Below are 14,102 nucleotides of genomic sequence, written 5' to 3'. Positions count from 1 at the left end.
CACATAAAGAAACTATCAACACAATAACATCGTCAGGGTTAGATTTGAAGTCTGGTTCTATGTAGCCACAAAACCCTTGGGTCCTCCACTACCCACACTGCTTCTCACTCAAGGTCATGCTGAAATTCGGAAGACACTATATTAGAGAATGGAACACAAGCCATGTAGACTTGTTCCATGAGTGCATAATTATAAACTACACCATCAAATCTACACAACCATTTAACATATGCATTCTACTGAACGCCAGGATAAAAAGGCAAAAGAACACAAGAGATTCCTCACAAATCTCTCCCTACTTGATAGCAAGCAGGTGAGAAGCACATTTCTGTCCAAGATTGTTTTTCACCACCTCTATGCTCCACACCCTGACAGTGCCCACACCCCCACCTCCCAGCCATTTTTTACCCCAACAGTGTTCACACTTTTTTGTACGGGCAAATTGCCTCGGGTTTTGTTACAATGAAGATTCTGGTTCAGAAGATCTGGGATCTAAGACCCAGCAGTTCTAACAAGTTCCCCGATGATGTCAATGCTTCTCCTCTGAGGACTACATTTCAGGTAATTAACCTCCACTCTATACCCCATTGTTAGGCAATATCAACATGTTAACTGTAAAAGGCTATTTAGCATCATTCTGTGGGCACTGAGAACATTTAAAACTTGTAATAATAAGACATGTGATGTGGACGGAGGAGATTTGGACTATCCATATATTTAAGGGAAGAGTATCTGTAAGTTGTAGAATCCTTCCAACCAGTCCCCAAGTTACTCAGCTGCAGTTTTACGTTAATAAAACCAAGAACTGCACAGTAAAGAAAAGACGCCATCTTGATGCCATTTAAATATATATTTACTTCTTATTCATGATCTTTCACCCATTTAATTTTCTCTGAGAGATTATGCAGGTCACTTTTTAAATGGGTTTCAATGTTTCCAGGGCTGCAGCTCATTATAAAAATGTTCACAGCAGATAGAATCTTGCTTCAGCACAGCACTATTTTCAAACTGGCAGCCGCAGAAATCGGTATGCAGATATTGTACCATAAACATTAATTTAGTATTATGTGGAAGGTTGATTGATTAATAAATACATAAGCCAGGAAGCCTAATTTAACTCTTAATTCACTTTTTTTTTATTTCACAGAGAGGGAAAAATTAATCTAGAAGTGTTGATTGATTGAGAGTTTTAGTCTCGTCTAGACAGCCATGGAAAATGACTATGAACCTGGGACTTTGCAAACTGCATCATTTGCAAAATAAACCCAATCAACAAATTTCATCACACAGTGATTGATGGTCAGAAGGGAAAGGCTGTAGCGATCATGGAGGAGAAGAATATGTAATCATCCAAGGAAGCAGCTCGCCTTACAGAGTGGATAAAGGACAAAGAATTAGCAAATATTTTCAGCTCAGAGGTGGACACAATTGAAAGAAAATACGCTTGAAGGTTTTTTTTTTTTTTAATTAATGAGCATTAGAGCACTCCAGTAGACTAGCAAATTAGAATTAGTACATTACATCCTTAAGAATGTACAGAATATAAACATGTTTTAGCTGTTGTGGTCCCACAGCAAAGACTGCCTGATGTAAAGAACTGACTTACACTCTTGCTATGATTAAAAGGTCACATTTAGAACCAACTGTTCTATATCAAGATTTGAATAGTGTTGAATTTTTTCTAAAAACAAGGGAAGCATGTTCATTGTTCTCTTTTTGAAGAGTAGCAATTAGGCTGAGCAAGGCAATTGCTTATAAATTAGACCTGCATCTCCTTCCTGTGATTCTGGTTTTCCTTTCCAGCTCATATTTACACAATGACAATCAAGGTCAAGTTCCAAGCCCTAAGCCTCAGACGGCTGACATCAGAATCATCAATATTGTTTGCATTTAGTGTGTCCATGGAAGGAAATGGAAGGAAGGAAAGAAGGTAACATTTGAGGACCTCCTATAATAAGAACTGCTAAATATTCTGCCAGAGATTCTGATCTAAGTTCCCACATCAACACTTTGGTTCATTAACCCCATTTTACAAATGAGGAAAAAATATCAGGGATGTTAGGATGATTGGCTGACACTGCAACCATTTAGGTTGGGTTCCCTGCAGGCTCTAACGCATGCTCTTTCTATAGCATCAGAATAATCTGCAGAGCTTATGAAAACAGACTGTTGGACCCTATGCTCAGAACTGATTCCGTCAGCGTATCTGTTTCCTATTGCTGCTGTAACAAATTACCACAGTCTTAATGGCTTTAAAACACAAGTTTGTTAGTCACAGTCCTGTGAGTCAGCACACAGCTTAAATGGGTTCTCTGCTTAGAGTCTCAGGGGCCAGAAATCAAGGAGGTGCTGGGAGGACCGCATTCTTTTTCAGAGCCTCAGGAAAGAATTTGCCTCCTGGGTCATTCAGTTTCTCATGCTTGTGGGACTGCATCCACATGCCTTGCTGGCTGTCAATCAAGAGCCAAACTGGCCTCTAGAGGCTGCCTGCATTCTTTCCCATGCTGTCCATGCAGCCCCCTCTAGCAGATCCCATCTCTCTCATATTTTGAACCTCTCAGACTTTCCTCTCCACTGCATCTCTCTGACTTCAGCCAGAGAGACGTCTCTACTTTTAAGGACTCACTGTGATTAGAATGGGCCCACTAGATAATCCAGAATAATCTCCTTGTCTGAAAAGTTTATGAACCTCAATTGCACCTGCAAAGTTCCTCTTGTATGTGATATATTCACAGGCTCAATGGATTAGAGGGTGGACATCTTTGGTGTCCGTTCCACCTGTTATAGTCAGTCTGGGCTAGGGCCCCACAATTTCCATTTCTAATATGTTTCTCGGTGATGCTGATGCTGCTGGCCCAAGACCACATTTTTAGAACCCCTGCTCTAGCTTCTTCTACTCCAAGTATGGCTCATAAATCAGCATGGTCTAGGAGCTTCTCAGAAATGCAGAATCCAGGGCCTCATCCCAGACTTTGTGGATAAGAAGTTGCAGCTTAGGGGCACCTGGGTGGCTCAGTTGGTTAAGCGTCCAACTTCGGCTCAGGTCATGATCTCATGGTTTGTAGGTTTGAGCCCCACATCAGGCTCTGCACTAACCGGGTAAAGCCTGCTTGGGATTCTCTCTTTCTCTCTTTCTCTCTCTGCCCCTCCCCCCACTCACACTTTCTCTCTCTCTCAAAATAAAAAAAATAATAATAAACTTTAAAAAAAGTTTTTTAAAAAGTTGCAGCTTAACAAAGATTCCCCAGGTAATTTGTGTGCACATGAAGCACTGTCAGAGGCCAGTGAAAAACAGGGCAAAACATGGGAGTAAAGTATATGTTTTATTTATTCTCAAAACATTTTGGAAAGACACAACTCCTCCCTTGTCCAGTGATTGCCCTTTATTTTCTCTGGGAACGAATGAAGTGAAGATATCTTACCTACGAAGTTATACTCGTAAAGAATTCCTGCACTTTCTCTCTGAGTGCCTTTAATCTGCCTGTCCCTAATCCCAATTTTAATTCAAGAGAGGAAAAAAAATCTCCCTGTGAACTCAACCCCAGAAATGTTTGACAGCCTGGAAAAATTGCAGGTTGGATTCGATTATTCATTGGGCAGCTTTGACAGGGACATCCTCCTTTGGTCATATCCAAAGTGTGATGGGAATAGATGTCAAATGGCACTCAGACGGGATTGAGGACGAAATACGGTCCTGGCCATCACCTATGACCAGAGACAGGGTGGGCTCCAAGAAACACAGCATACTCTACTTTTACTCTGCCATTAATAGGATTTCCTCAGTCTTGGAAAAAGATTTAGCAAAATCTCAGGGTCCCAGAGGAGAAGGAAATATCATTAACCCTTTTATTGAGGATGCTATTGGTTTTCTGTGAGTTGCCATTAGAGGAAAGTGACTGCAGTTAGAATATATTGAAGAAGACACAGAGCGAGACCGACAGCCTAGGACCAAACACTCGGCTGACTTCTATCTCTGGCCCAAAATGCCTGAATATAATTACTGAAATCTAATCATTAGACAGCCAGAGAATAGTGGAATATGTTTCAAGATGTAGACATTAACTGAAAATTAATTAACTCAAATTCTGTTTTTCCTTAATTTAAGGTGAGATAAAGAGAACACAACAAAAATGGACAGATGTTTGGGAGTGAAAATAAGAATATATGAGTACAGTGAAGTGCTATGAAGTTAACCCCATTGGTAAACCACAAGCTGACAATCTCTCTCTCTCTCTCTCTCTCTCTCTCTCTCTGTCCCTCTTTCTCTCTCTCTCTCTCTCTCTGTCCCTTTCTCTCTCTCTCTCTCTCTCTCTCTCTCTCTCTCTCTCTCTTACACACACACACACACACACACACACACACACACACACAATGCTGTTTCTTTTTTAGCGTGCCAAGCTCCAGGTAATAAAGACCCATATTGTCTGCTTAAATTGGGCATTTGTTGCAAAATGAGCCTGAAGAACCATACAAACCATCTCTCAGTCCCAGTGCATTCTCTCTACCCTTGCACGTTTCCTCTTTGATCAGGTAAGGAGACTGTTTCCATTTCCAACACTAAACCAATCCTCTAAAACATTGCTAAATTCTCTGTGGGAACTCAATAATAAAAGTACCATGGGCTGGCAAAGGATGTCAGCAGCCCAGAAATGCTTAATGAGGTACCTGAAAATGTATGCAAATTATACCAGCAAAGAGTCGATAAGGCACCGGGCCATTCAGGCAAGATATGGGACAAAAGCCAAAGAGATAAAAACCACTCCAGAAACCTTGAAGGGAAAAGCAGTTCCCACCTCCCTGATCAATGCCATTCCCCACCTCCCTTTCTGGAAACTATTTACCTCAAGAAGCATTTACAGAAGAAAAAAAAAAATCAGTTTCCTGAAATCTGAAGAGTGTTTACCTTTGAAAACCACCTGGCAAAATAGCTTAGCTTTCAACCCTTCACTGAATTGCCAGTGTTCTTTCTGATCCATGTTTAACAGCAGTGGAAGAAGAAGTAGGAGAGAGTCCAGATCAAAGGTAGGATCCCTCAGGGGTCACTGGGAAAACACAAGATGACCCTACACTGGATTTCTGACCCGACAGGCAGTAGTCAGAGGTTGGCATACAGTCAACAAACCTTATAATTTTTGCCCTGTACTTGAGGATTGGGCAATATTCTAATTCTGTTTGACAAGTGGTTAGTCTATGATGTGTCTCTTCTTTAGAGCCTGTGACATAATATTTGCATCTGTTTTGGACATGGCTGTTCAAAATGCTGCTACTGTTAGTAAGTCTCTTCTGGATATTCACGTGTGGGCTTCGCTGCACTTGTCCATGTAAGCACCATCATGAAAAGGGTTTTCTAATTCCTATCTCAACCATTTTTCCATTCCTCCCAGCTTCCCACCCATCTAACTTTTCTTTCTCTTCTTCTTCTCTTCCCCAGCAATTCATTCCTGAAGTTATTAGCTGGGGCAGAGCAGGTGAGGAACTACAAAGATGTAGCCTGCAGTGGGCTGTCAGAGCCCCAGCAGGGGCAGGAGTGTGCTTACCCAAGAGGGGTGAGTCAGCACAGATGCGGGGTGGACCACAGGGAAGGAAAGTGCAGTGGCAACAGAGATCATTACATACCGAGGGATCAGTCAATACATTAATGGATGGGGGAGAAAGGTTTCTCACTGTTTGAGAGGGGAATTGTAAACACACAAAGGGAGAAAACTAAAGTGAATGCTGCAGTGTTGGATTGGAAGTGGAAGAATTGGTTTCAACTCATGTTTTCCATATATAAAATGGATTATAAAATATACATGCAAATGCATAAGGGTGTGTGTGTTTATGTGTGTGTGTGTGTGTACATATATGTTCCCTAGTTCTAACCATTGAGATAGCTCACAAGGAGTGAGATTCCTGCAGCAATGAGCCCACTTAGTAGCCAGATCCCAGCTTCTAAATACCATTCTCCACTAAAAACAAAAACCAAGGCTCCTTGAGGAAATGACTAATTCTAAGACAGGGTCCAGAAAATTACAAGATGAGCCTGTGATATCTCATTAGACCAGCAAGCAATAGAGTCCTCAAAGGATGCTGGGGCCATATCAAAAGAACACAAGGCAGCTTGACTGAGATAGTACCAGCCAAATCAGAGACCATTTGAACATCAAAACAAATAATGATAATAACAGATTATAACTCTTGGAATAAAAAGAGGAAACCCATGAGTTCATATTGATATAAAGTAAAAAAATAATAATAATAATGAAAAAAGGTTTCGGTAAGGAGTGGGTTATTTCCATGATTTCAAAGTACCTTGCCCAAAGTACTTTTTTACAAAAGGCAAAGTAATAACTTTACAGTGGAGAAGGTTGGCAGACGCAACAGTAATCAACTAATCAGTGTGAATACTATCAGTAATGGAACAAATACAAATCATTCACAACCTCATAAGATGCAATGAGAAGACAGCACGACGTCCATGTTGTTCTTCCCTACAGTGTGTAACCTGCATCTAATTATAAGAAAGCACAGGACAAGCTCACACAGAGAAACATACTGTAAAATAATTGCCTTGCAATCTTCGAAAGAGTCAAGGTTATCAAAGTTGAAGAAAGGGTTAAAACTGGTTCCAGAATGAAGGAGAGAACAGAGCCAAGACAACTAAAGGCAACACATAATTTTTGAACTGGATAATTTTTCTCTAACAGGCATTCTGGGGAAAATAGGAAAACTTGAACAGGGTCTAAAGTTTCAATGGTTAAAAAAAAAAAGAAAAAAGAGGAAGAAGTTCTTTTTACCATCCTTGCAACTTCTCTGTGGGTTTAGGGTTGTTTTATAGTAAATACAATTCTATGAAAGAAACTTAATAAAATAAATCACTTGAATCTTAATAATTCTCTCCTTTGATGATTTCATTCACTCTGAAGCATACCCCCATTTAACGCAGATGATTTTCTGCATTAGTGACCTGTGGCTGCATGACAAATCACCCCAAAACATTGTAGCTCAAAACCACCATCTACTGAGGTCAGTATTCTGTGGGTCAGAAATTTCACACGGGGTCAGCTGTGGTTTTTCAAGGATATGGGGCTGGGCTTACTCACATGTTTGTGGTCAGCTCCCAGTCCTGGGATGCTCCTTCTTTGTGAATTTAGTGGGTGTCAGTTGGGACTACAAAGGCAAGGGGACGCATGGTTGGTTAGTATCCAGCCAGATGGGCCGGGCCTGTTCCCATGGCTACTCAGGTCTCCAAGAAGAACAAGACAGCAAGGATGATTTCCAGGAGGAAATCACTTATTCACAATAAAAATGAGAATAAATATTTTGTAGGATTTTCATGGAGATTAAACAAGATAATGTACTGTTGACCCTTAACATGCAGTAGGCATTAAAAATTTTTTCCATACTCTTTTCTCCTTCCCTAGGCAAAACCTACTCCCCTCTTAGAATTTCTCTTGACATGTTCCCAATGGTGCAGGCTTGTGGAAACATGGTGGTCATTTTCAAACTGTCCTTTTCCCTTGTCCAGTCATATTCAACCTGCCCACCTAACTAAAGGGCTTGTATCACAGTCCTCTAGAACTTTTTTTTTTAACTCTTAAAAGGTTTTTAGTAATCAAATGCAGTTCATTCCATTTCTGCAATCTTATTCAACACACTATGGATGAACATCTCACCTTTCTGGCCCTTTTGCCAGAGCTGCCCTTCTCCCTTCACCCCCTGCATCAGGCCCGTCAGCGCCACAACCAGGCGAGTCAGATCATACACCTGAGCTCGCCTCCTCAGTGTGCCCAGCCACTTCGCTCAGATGATGCACCTGCAAGTTGCGGCCTGGTGGTATGACACAGGGCTCAACTTGACTGGAATACCTGGATTCCAGTTTCATCTCTACCACCTACTCACTGTGTGGCCATACACAAGGTCCTTAATTTCTCTTAGTCTCCTCGCCTATAAAATGGGGGCGAGGTGCTGCCTTAAGAGGCGTTGGGGGATCAAGTGAGGAAACCCACAGAAAGCACTTAGCCTGTGCTTGGTACCTGCCAAGGGCTTTAATAAGGGTTAGCCATTCCTATCGCCACCGTCCCCCCCCCCCACCCCACCGCCTTGAATACATTCTTTCCTTACCATCTCTGCTTGCTGCTCCCTCGGACCAGGAGCAGGACCAGGTAAGGTCCAGATCTTACCTTCCCTGAGGGCACCAGCACCAATAACACCTAACTGAAACCCAGCCTCTAGTGTGGCTTCCTCAAAACCATCCTCCCTCATCCCCACCGGAGAAACCAGTGCAAGTGGGAAAGTCCCAGATAACATTTCCCTACTAAAAGCTTCACCTATAGCTGTCTTCCCAAACTATTTAGGATTAAGAACCAGTGCATTTCCCAACCAAATATCAGTAACAGAACATATATTTGTAAAACGCAATGAAACCTAATTATTGGAAATTTTTCATGTAAAAAAACAAACAGAAAACACAAACCCAAGATTTCTATTATTAGATTTAATAGATATAAATACTCCCTTGGATTGTTTTGACAGTTTCTAAACATACTCATTCCCAATTGCACTCATCTCCCTAGGGACTCATGGCAAAGAGTTGCTGAACTAAGAATGATCCTTTCTCCCTTCAGAAGTGCTGGTAGGTGTCCTACAGGACCTAGGCTCTGGCTAGTTTCTTGTTGAGTTGCCCCAACTCTTAATATTTATACATGTCATATACATATATATGTGTATACATATATTTATACATGTCATATACATATATATGTGTACACATATATGTGTGTGTACACATATGTGTACGTATATATGTGTACACATATATATGTATATGACATGTATAAATATTAAGAGATATATAAAGATATATAAGATTTATATTTATATATATAATGTGTGTATGTGTGTGTATGTATGTGTGTGTGTGTGTGTGTGTGTGTGTGTGTGTGTATATAATTACTTGGGGTTTCCCCCAACTTCCAACATTTCTATCTCTATTCTTTCCCACATGGGATTCCATTTCCCCTTTCAATTTTTGTGACCAGGAAACTCCTAAACATCTTTTGAGATTCTATTCAGATGTTGTACAGCCTAAAGTCTCGCATGTCTGCTGTTGGTATTGAGGCTCTGTCCCTGGCACTGTGGTTGATTGCCACCACTGTCCTGACGTGTTTGTCTGACTACCAGCACTCCAGTGGCTATGGTCCCACTCTGTCCTAGTAGCCATTGATTGCTAAGTCCCGCTACCTCCACCAAAGCTGCTACAATACTAGAGCTTGAAGGAAAACATCCCCGAGTGACTAAAGCCACCGGAGACTTTTAGTGAATCCCACTTATCCCATTTTTCTGTCCCTTCTCCTAGGGTAGCTGGGACGATAAACTTGAAGACTGATCCAGAAAATATTTCAAGGACACCAGCCTGTATATCAAGAGTTTTGCCAAATACCTACTACACACCTGGCATGCAGCTGGATGCTGTAAATACAGAAGTAAAGACAGAGTCCCTTCAGAAAAGTAATGCTTAGAGCAGTTCAAGAAGCACTATAATCATAGAATGTGCAAGTCGTTGCAGTAATTCAAGGAACAGCACGTAAGTGGTAACACAGATTTTAGTGCTGGGTCTGCATGAGTCTCATTTCTGTACATCTTCTTCACAGAGACACTGACAACCTTTTCTCTCTTTTCAAGGATGTTTATACAGTGAACAGCTTTGGAAGATAGAAATAATGTCTTCTTCTACAGCAGAAGGAAGAAATGTTTGTTGTGTAGTATAACAAAATTAGTGTCTCCCTCCTGGGAAAAAAATGGGCAGCTTTTCTGGCATCCTATCTATTGTAAAAGAGGTTTCCTAAGCTCGGGTTTCCTCAGCTTGAAGCAAACCCAGTACATATGCAGCATCTAGGGCCATGTGTTGCACCCATGGTGCTTGGGGGTGCGAAAGTAGATGACATGAGCATGATGTGCATGCTGCTTGCTCTATGGGGAGTAATAAAGTCCTTTGTCTCTTACCTGGGAGTGTCGTGTCTTCTATCAAATCCATGAAACTATAGCGGACTAATGTGTTAGTGTGAAAGTAGGGTAAAATCTAAGAGCTATCAGAGTTCTTGACATTTAGATGGGTTCAAGGGAATTATTTCAGGGTCCTGACACCCACCTGAGCTAAAATATGTAGGGTTTTGTTTTTCTTTTTTTTTAGTGTTTATTTATTTTTGAGAGAGAGAGAGAGAGACACGGAGCGTGAGTGGGGGAGGGGCAGAGAGAGAGGGAGACACAGAATCCAAAGCAGGATCCAGTCTCTGAGGTATCAGCACAGGGCCCAACGTGGGGCTCCAACTTGTGAACCATGAGATTACAACCTGAGCCAAAGTTGGACGCTCAACCCACTGAGCCACCCAGGCACCCCTAAAACAGGCAGGCTTTGTGTAAGTTAGCCTCAAAGGCATTCTAGAACACAAAGTAAAGACCATATGGATGGGAAAGAAGGAATAACCACAAAATACGTTTACAAAAATTCAAGTAGACAGAGTGTCTGGGTGGCTCATTCCGTTAAGCGTCTGACTTTGGCTCAGATGGTAATCTCATGGTTCATGAGTCCAAACCCCATGTGGGGCTCTGTGCTGACAGCTCAGAGCCTGGAGCCTGCTTCAGATTCTGTATCTCCCTCTCTGCCTTTCCTCTGCTCATGCTCTGTCTCCCTGTCTCTCTCAAAAATAAATAAACATTTAAAAACAAATTTTAAAAACAATTCAAGTAGAACAAGTTGACCAGATCACCATCAAGGGTTTTACACACAGTCACAAAACTAAATAAGTGTATCCAATTTGGCCTTAAAGTCTACTTTGAGATAAAACTTTTAATAATATTAACCACAGATGTACAATTAGCTAATACAGTATTTTCCAACCAAACTGATGAAGAAAAACTGTTCTGTGTCATGTTAATTGCTATGCCAATAAAAATAGACTTGCCTTAGTTTCTTAACTGGAAGGAAAGTTCAATAGGTTTTGGTGTTTGAGTTGTTGCTGTTGTTGTTGCTGCTGCTGTTTTTTCACTGAAGCCCTTCTTGATACTTCAATATGGTAAAAAAATATTTTGAATCACCAAAGGGGAAAGTCAGCAGCATGCAGCCTAGACCAAGCTAATCTGATCAGGTATCCTTTGTTTGAGGAACTCTGATTAACATTTATTTACCAGACTCATTGTTCTGCTCCTCCTGATATGAGTGATGTTTCTATAATCCATTTAAAAATCACTATGGCATTATAAGCAAACAAATGAAATGATAATTGAATAAAATTAATCGTTGGCTGGATTTGCCTTAAAATGTGTCTGTAGAATTAGGATTCTGTAGTCCTAAACCTTCATAACCTAAAATAAGTGAAATTCCATAAAGGTTTGTGTGTATCTGTTCTCTGCTCTGATGACCTACAAATTAATAAATCAAATATTAATTGCACAGGAACATTTAAGTATTTTAGTCATACATCTACGTCTCTAGTTGACTGAACTGTTCCAAGATATCAATTCACTATGCATATATATATGATTCAGACATTGTTTACTTTGCCAAAAGAGTGCACTTAGAGTTTTATTACACGCCAGGTCACTGAAAATGGAGCATAGCATACTTATACTAGTTCCATGTAGAAAGATATACAACATATGTAACAATATGTGTATCATATGAACATATATATATCATACATACACATTTTAGAAACACCTATGCAAGGTCCTTCAACCCTAAAACTGAAAGGAATAGGAAACCAATTAGGACAAAATCGACAACCCTTTGATTGTAATCCTTTGACTGTTGATCACTTTTTAGCTGAAACAAGGGTTTAATCATTGTTACAAGGTCACACTACAATATAAATGTAAGTATCATTTCCTTAAAATTGTAAGAAAAATTGCTATTTCTCACACTGAAAAGCTCTCTTGGCCAAAAATATTTGGAAAATTTTTCATTGCCTATTGAATGGCAAAGATTCAACATATTGGCTCACTGCTGTCTGTAAATTCACCCTTGAATCATCCCTAGCATGGAGCTATCATAGGGAAGGAAGACAGTCAATCGATATTTATTAAATAAGTAAATGAACTTTTCACCTTTTAGTTGATACGATGATATACAATTTTAAGTATATTTGCTGATGTCTATGAAATTCTTTACCACCAATCCATTTCATTCAAAGGATTTAAAAGTTTATTAGAAAAACAGACAAATGCAAAAGAAATGTTTAAATGGCTTGTCAGACAATAATGAAATTACTGAAATCCTGAGGATTATATAAAATACAACAATATACTAAACATAGATAATATTCTGCTTATATAAGTTATACATTTAAGTTGAAATACAGACATGTTTGTCACTATAGTTTTTCTTTAATGAAATCATTACTCGAGTTTTACAATGTTCATTTATTTCCATTTTTTGAGCTTCTTATAGTGAGTGGCATTTATTTCATATAATTCTCCAGATTTTAACAAATTAATATTTTGTTATTGAAAATGTGATGCCAAGGAGTTAGAAATTTAGGCTGAAATCAATAAAAGAGTTTAAAGCACATAGGTGACTTTTCTGTCCCTGTCCCCCAAATAACTTCTGTGTCTCTCTGGTTCATGGGCCTTGTTTCTTCATTTGTGTGAGCATTAGTTTTGATATACCCAGGATAATCCTCAGCTGCAAAGCCCTCTTCACCAGTGTGCATGTATGAGGACTCACTGCCACACCTATCCCTAAATTATTTGTGCTTATTAGGCTCACATCTACAGAAAGATGAAAATCAACAATTCCCAGCCTCAATGAAGTTATGATCAATGTGAGAAGTCATATTTTAGATTCCGGGGAAGACAGTGGAGTGCAGGACCTTAGGCTCACCTTGTCCCACAAATGCAACTAGATAACTCCCACATCAGTGTAAATAATCCAGTGAACAAGCCAAGGGCTGGCAGAACAAACTGTCCACAGCTAAATGTAGAGAAGAGTCCACATGGAAAAGGGTAGGAAGGGTGGAGGCACTGTTGGGAGTTAAATGGCCCCAGAGGGCTATCTGCAAGAGGGAGAGATAGCAGGGTGGAGAGGGGAAAGAAATAGACACCCACACATACCCCAGGCACAGGGAAGACAAACCCCATAACATTTGGCTTTGAAAACCAGAGGGGCCAAATTTCAAGAATTTTTACAATCAGCAGGGCTTAACACCTGGAACTTTAAAAAAGTCACCAGTCTCCTGGGAAAGCCTGGAAGGTGAGAGGAAACTGAGTCCCCACCCTTAAAGAGACAGTACAACAAACAGCCCCACATAGATACAGCATAGAAGCAGCAGTTTGAAAAATACCTAGGATTTGCAAGATGAAGATTTGTTTATTCATTTCAGAGCATGTGCTGGAGGATCAGAGATCTTGGGAGATTTCTCCAGGGACAAAGGAGATGCCAGGTACCGTTTCCCTTCTTTACCCCCCAGGATAAACACACAGACACCTGCAGGAACCAGTCAGCACTTACACTCACCACCTGACGTACTGTAAGTCCACCCCATGCCCACATTCTGCTGCAGACATGCTCCCTGCAGCCCGGCCTCTGCTCCAGGTCCCCTCCCACAACAAACCAACACAAACTTTGCTAACACCACATGTCCTACCACCTGCGTAGCTTCTGCAGATCTACCTCTTCTAACCTGGCCTGCTTCAGCCCCTACCGGTTTCCCGCCTGCCAGCACGGACCCTGCTGACACCACATGCACCAACCCCAGGTTCTACTACAGACCTGCCCCCTCTACTATGCACTTGGTTGGAGCCCGTCCAGAACAGTGCCACAAGCTCAGCAGTGTGTAAGCATATGTGACAGGTGTCAGAATGACTCCCACCTGGAAAGAGGGAAAGATAACCACACACATCAGTCTGACTAAGGCCCCACCAATGTTGTCCCTGGACAATAAAGGGAAATCACCTTGCGGTTCAGTGCTACTGCATGCTATCTGGCAAACACCTGGCTTGACTCAACTCAAACCCAAGACAGCCCCAGATTGGCCCACTACCAGCACAGGCAAAGAGATCCATTACAGAGGCCTGGGCTGAGGGTGAAAGCAGCTCAGCCACACATTAGGGCAGATGCAACACAC

Source organism: Panthera leo, chromosome A1 (genome assembly GCF_018350215.1).
Source record: "Panthera leo isolate Ple1 chromosome A1, P.leo_Ple1_pat1.1, whole genome shotgun sequence".
Classification (NCBI taxonomy): Eukaryota; Metazoa; Chordata; class Mammalia; order Carnivora; family Felidae; genus Panthera; species Panthera leo.
Note: the sequence above shows the minus strand (reverse complement) of the source record.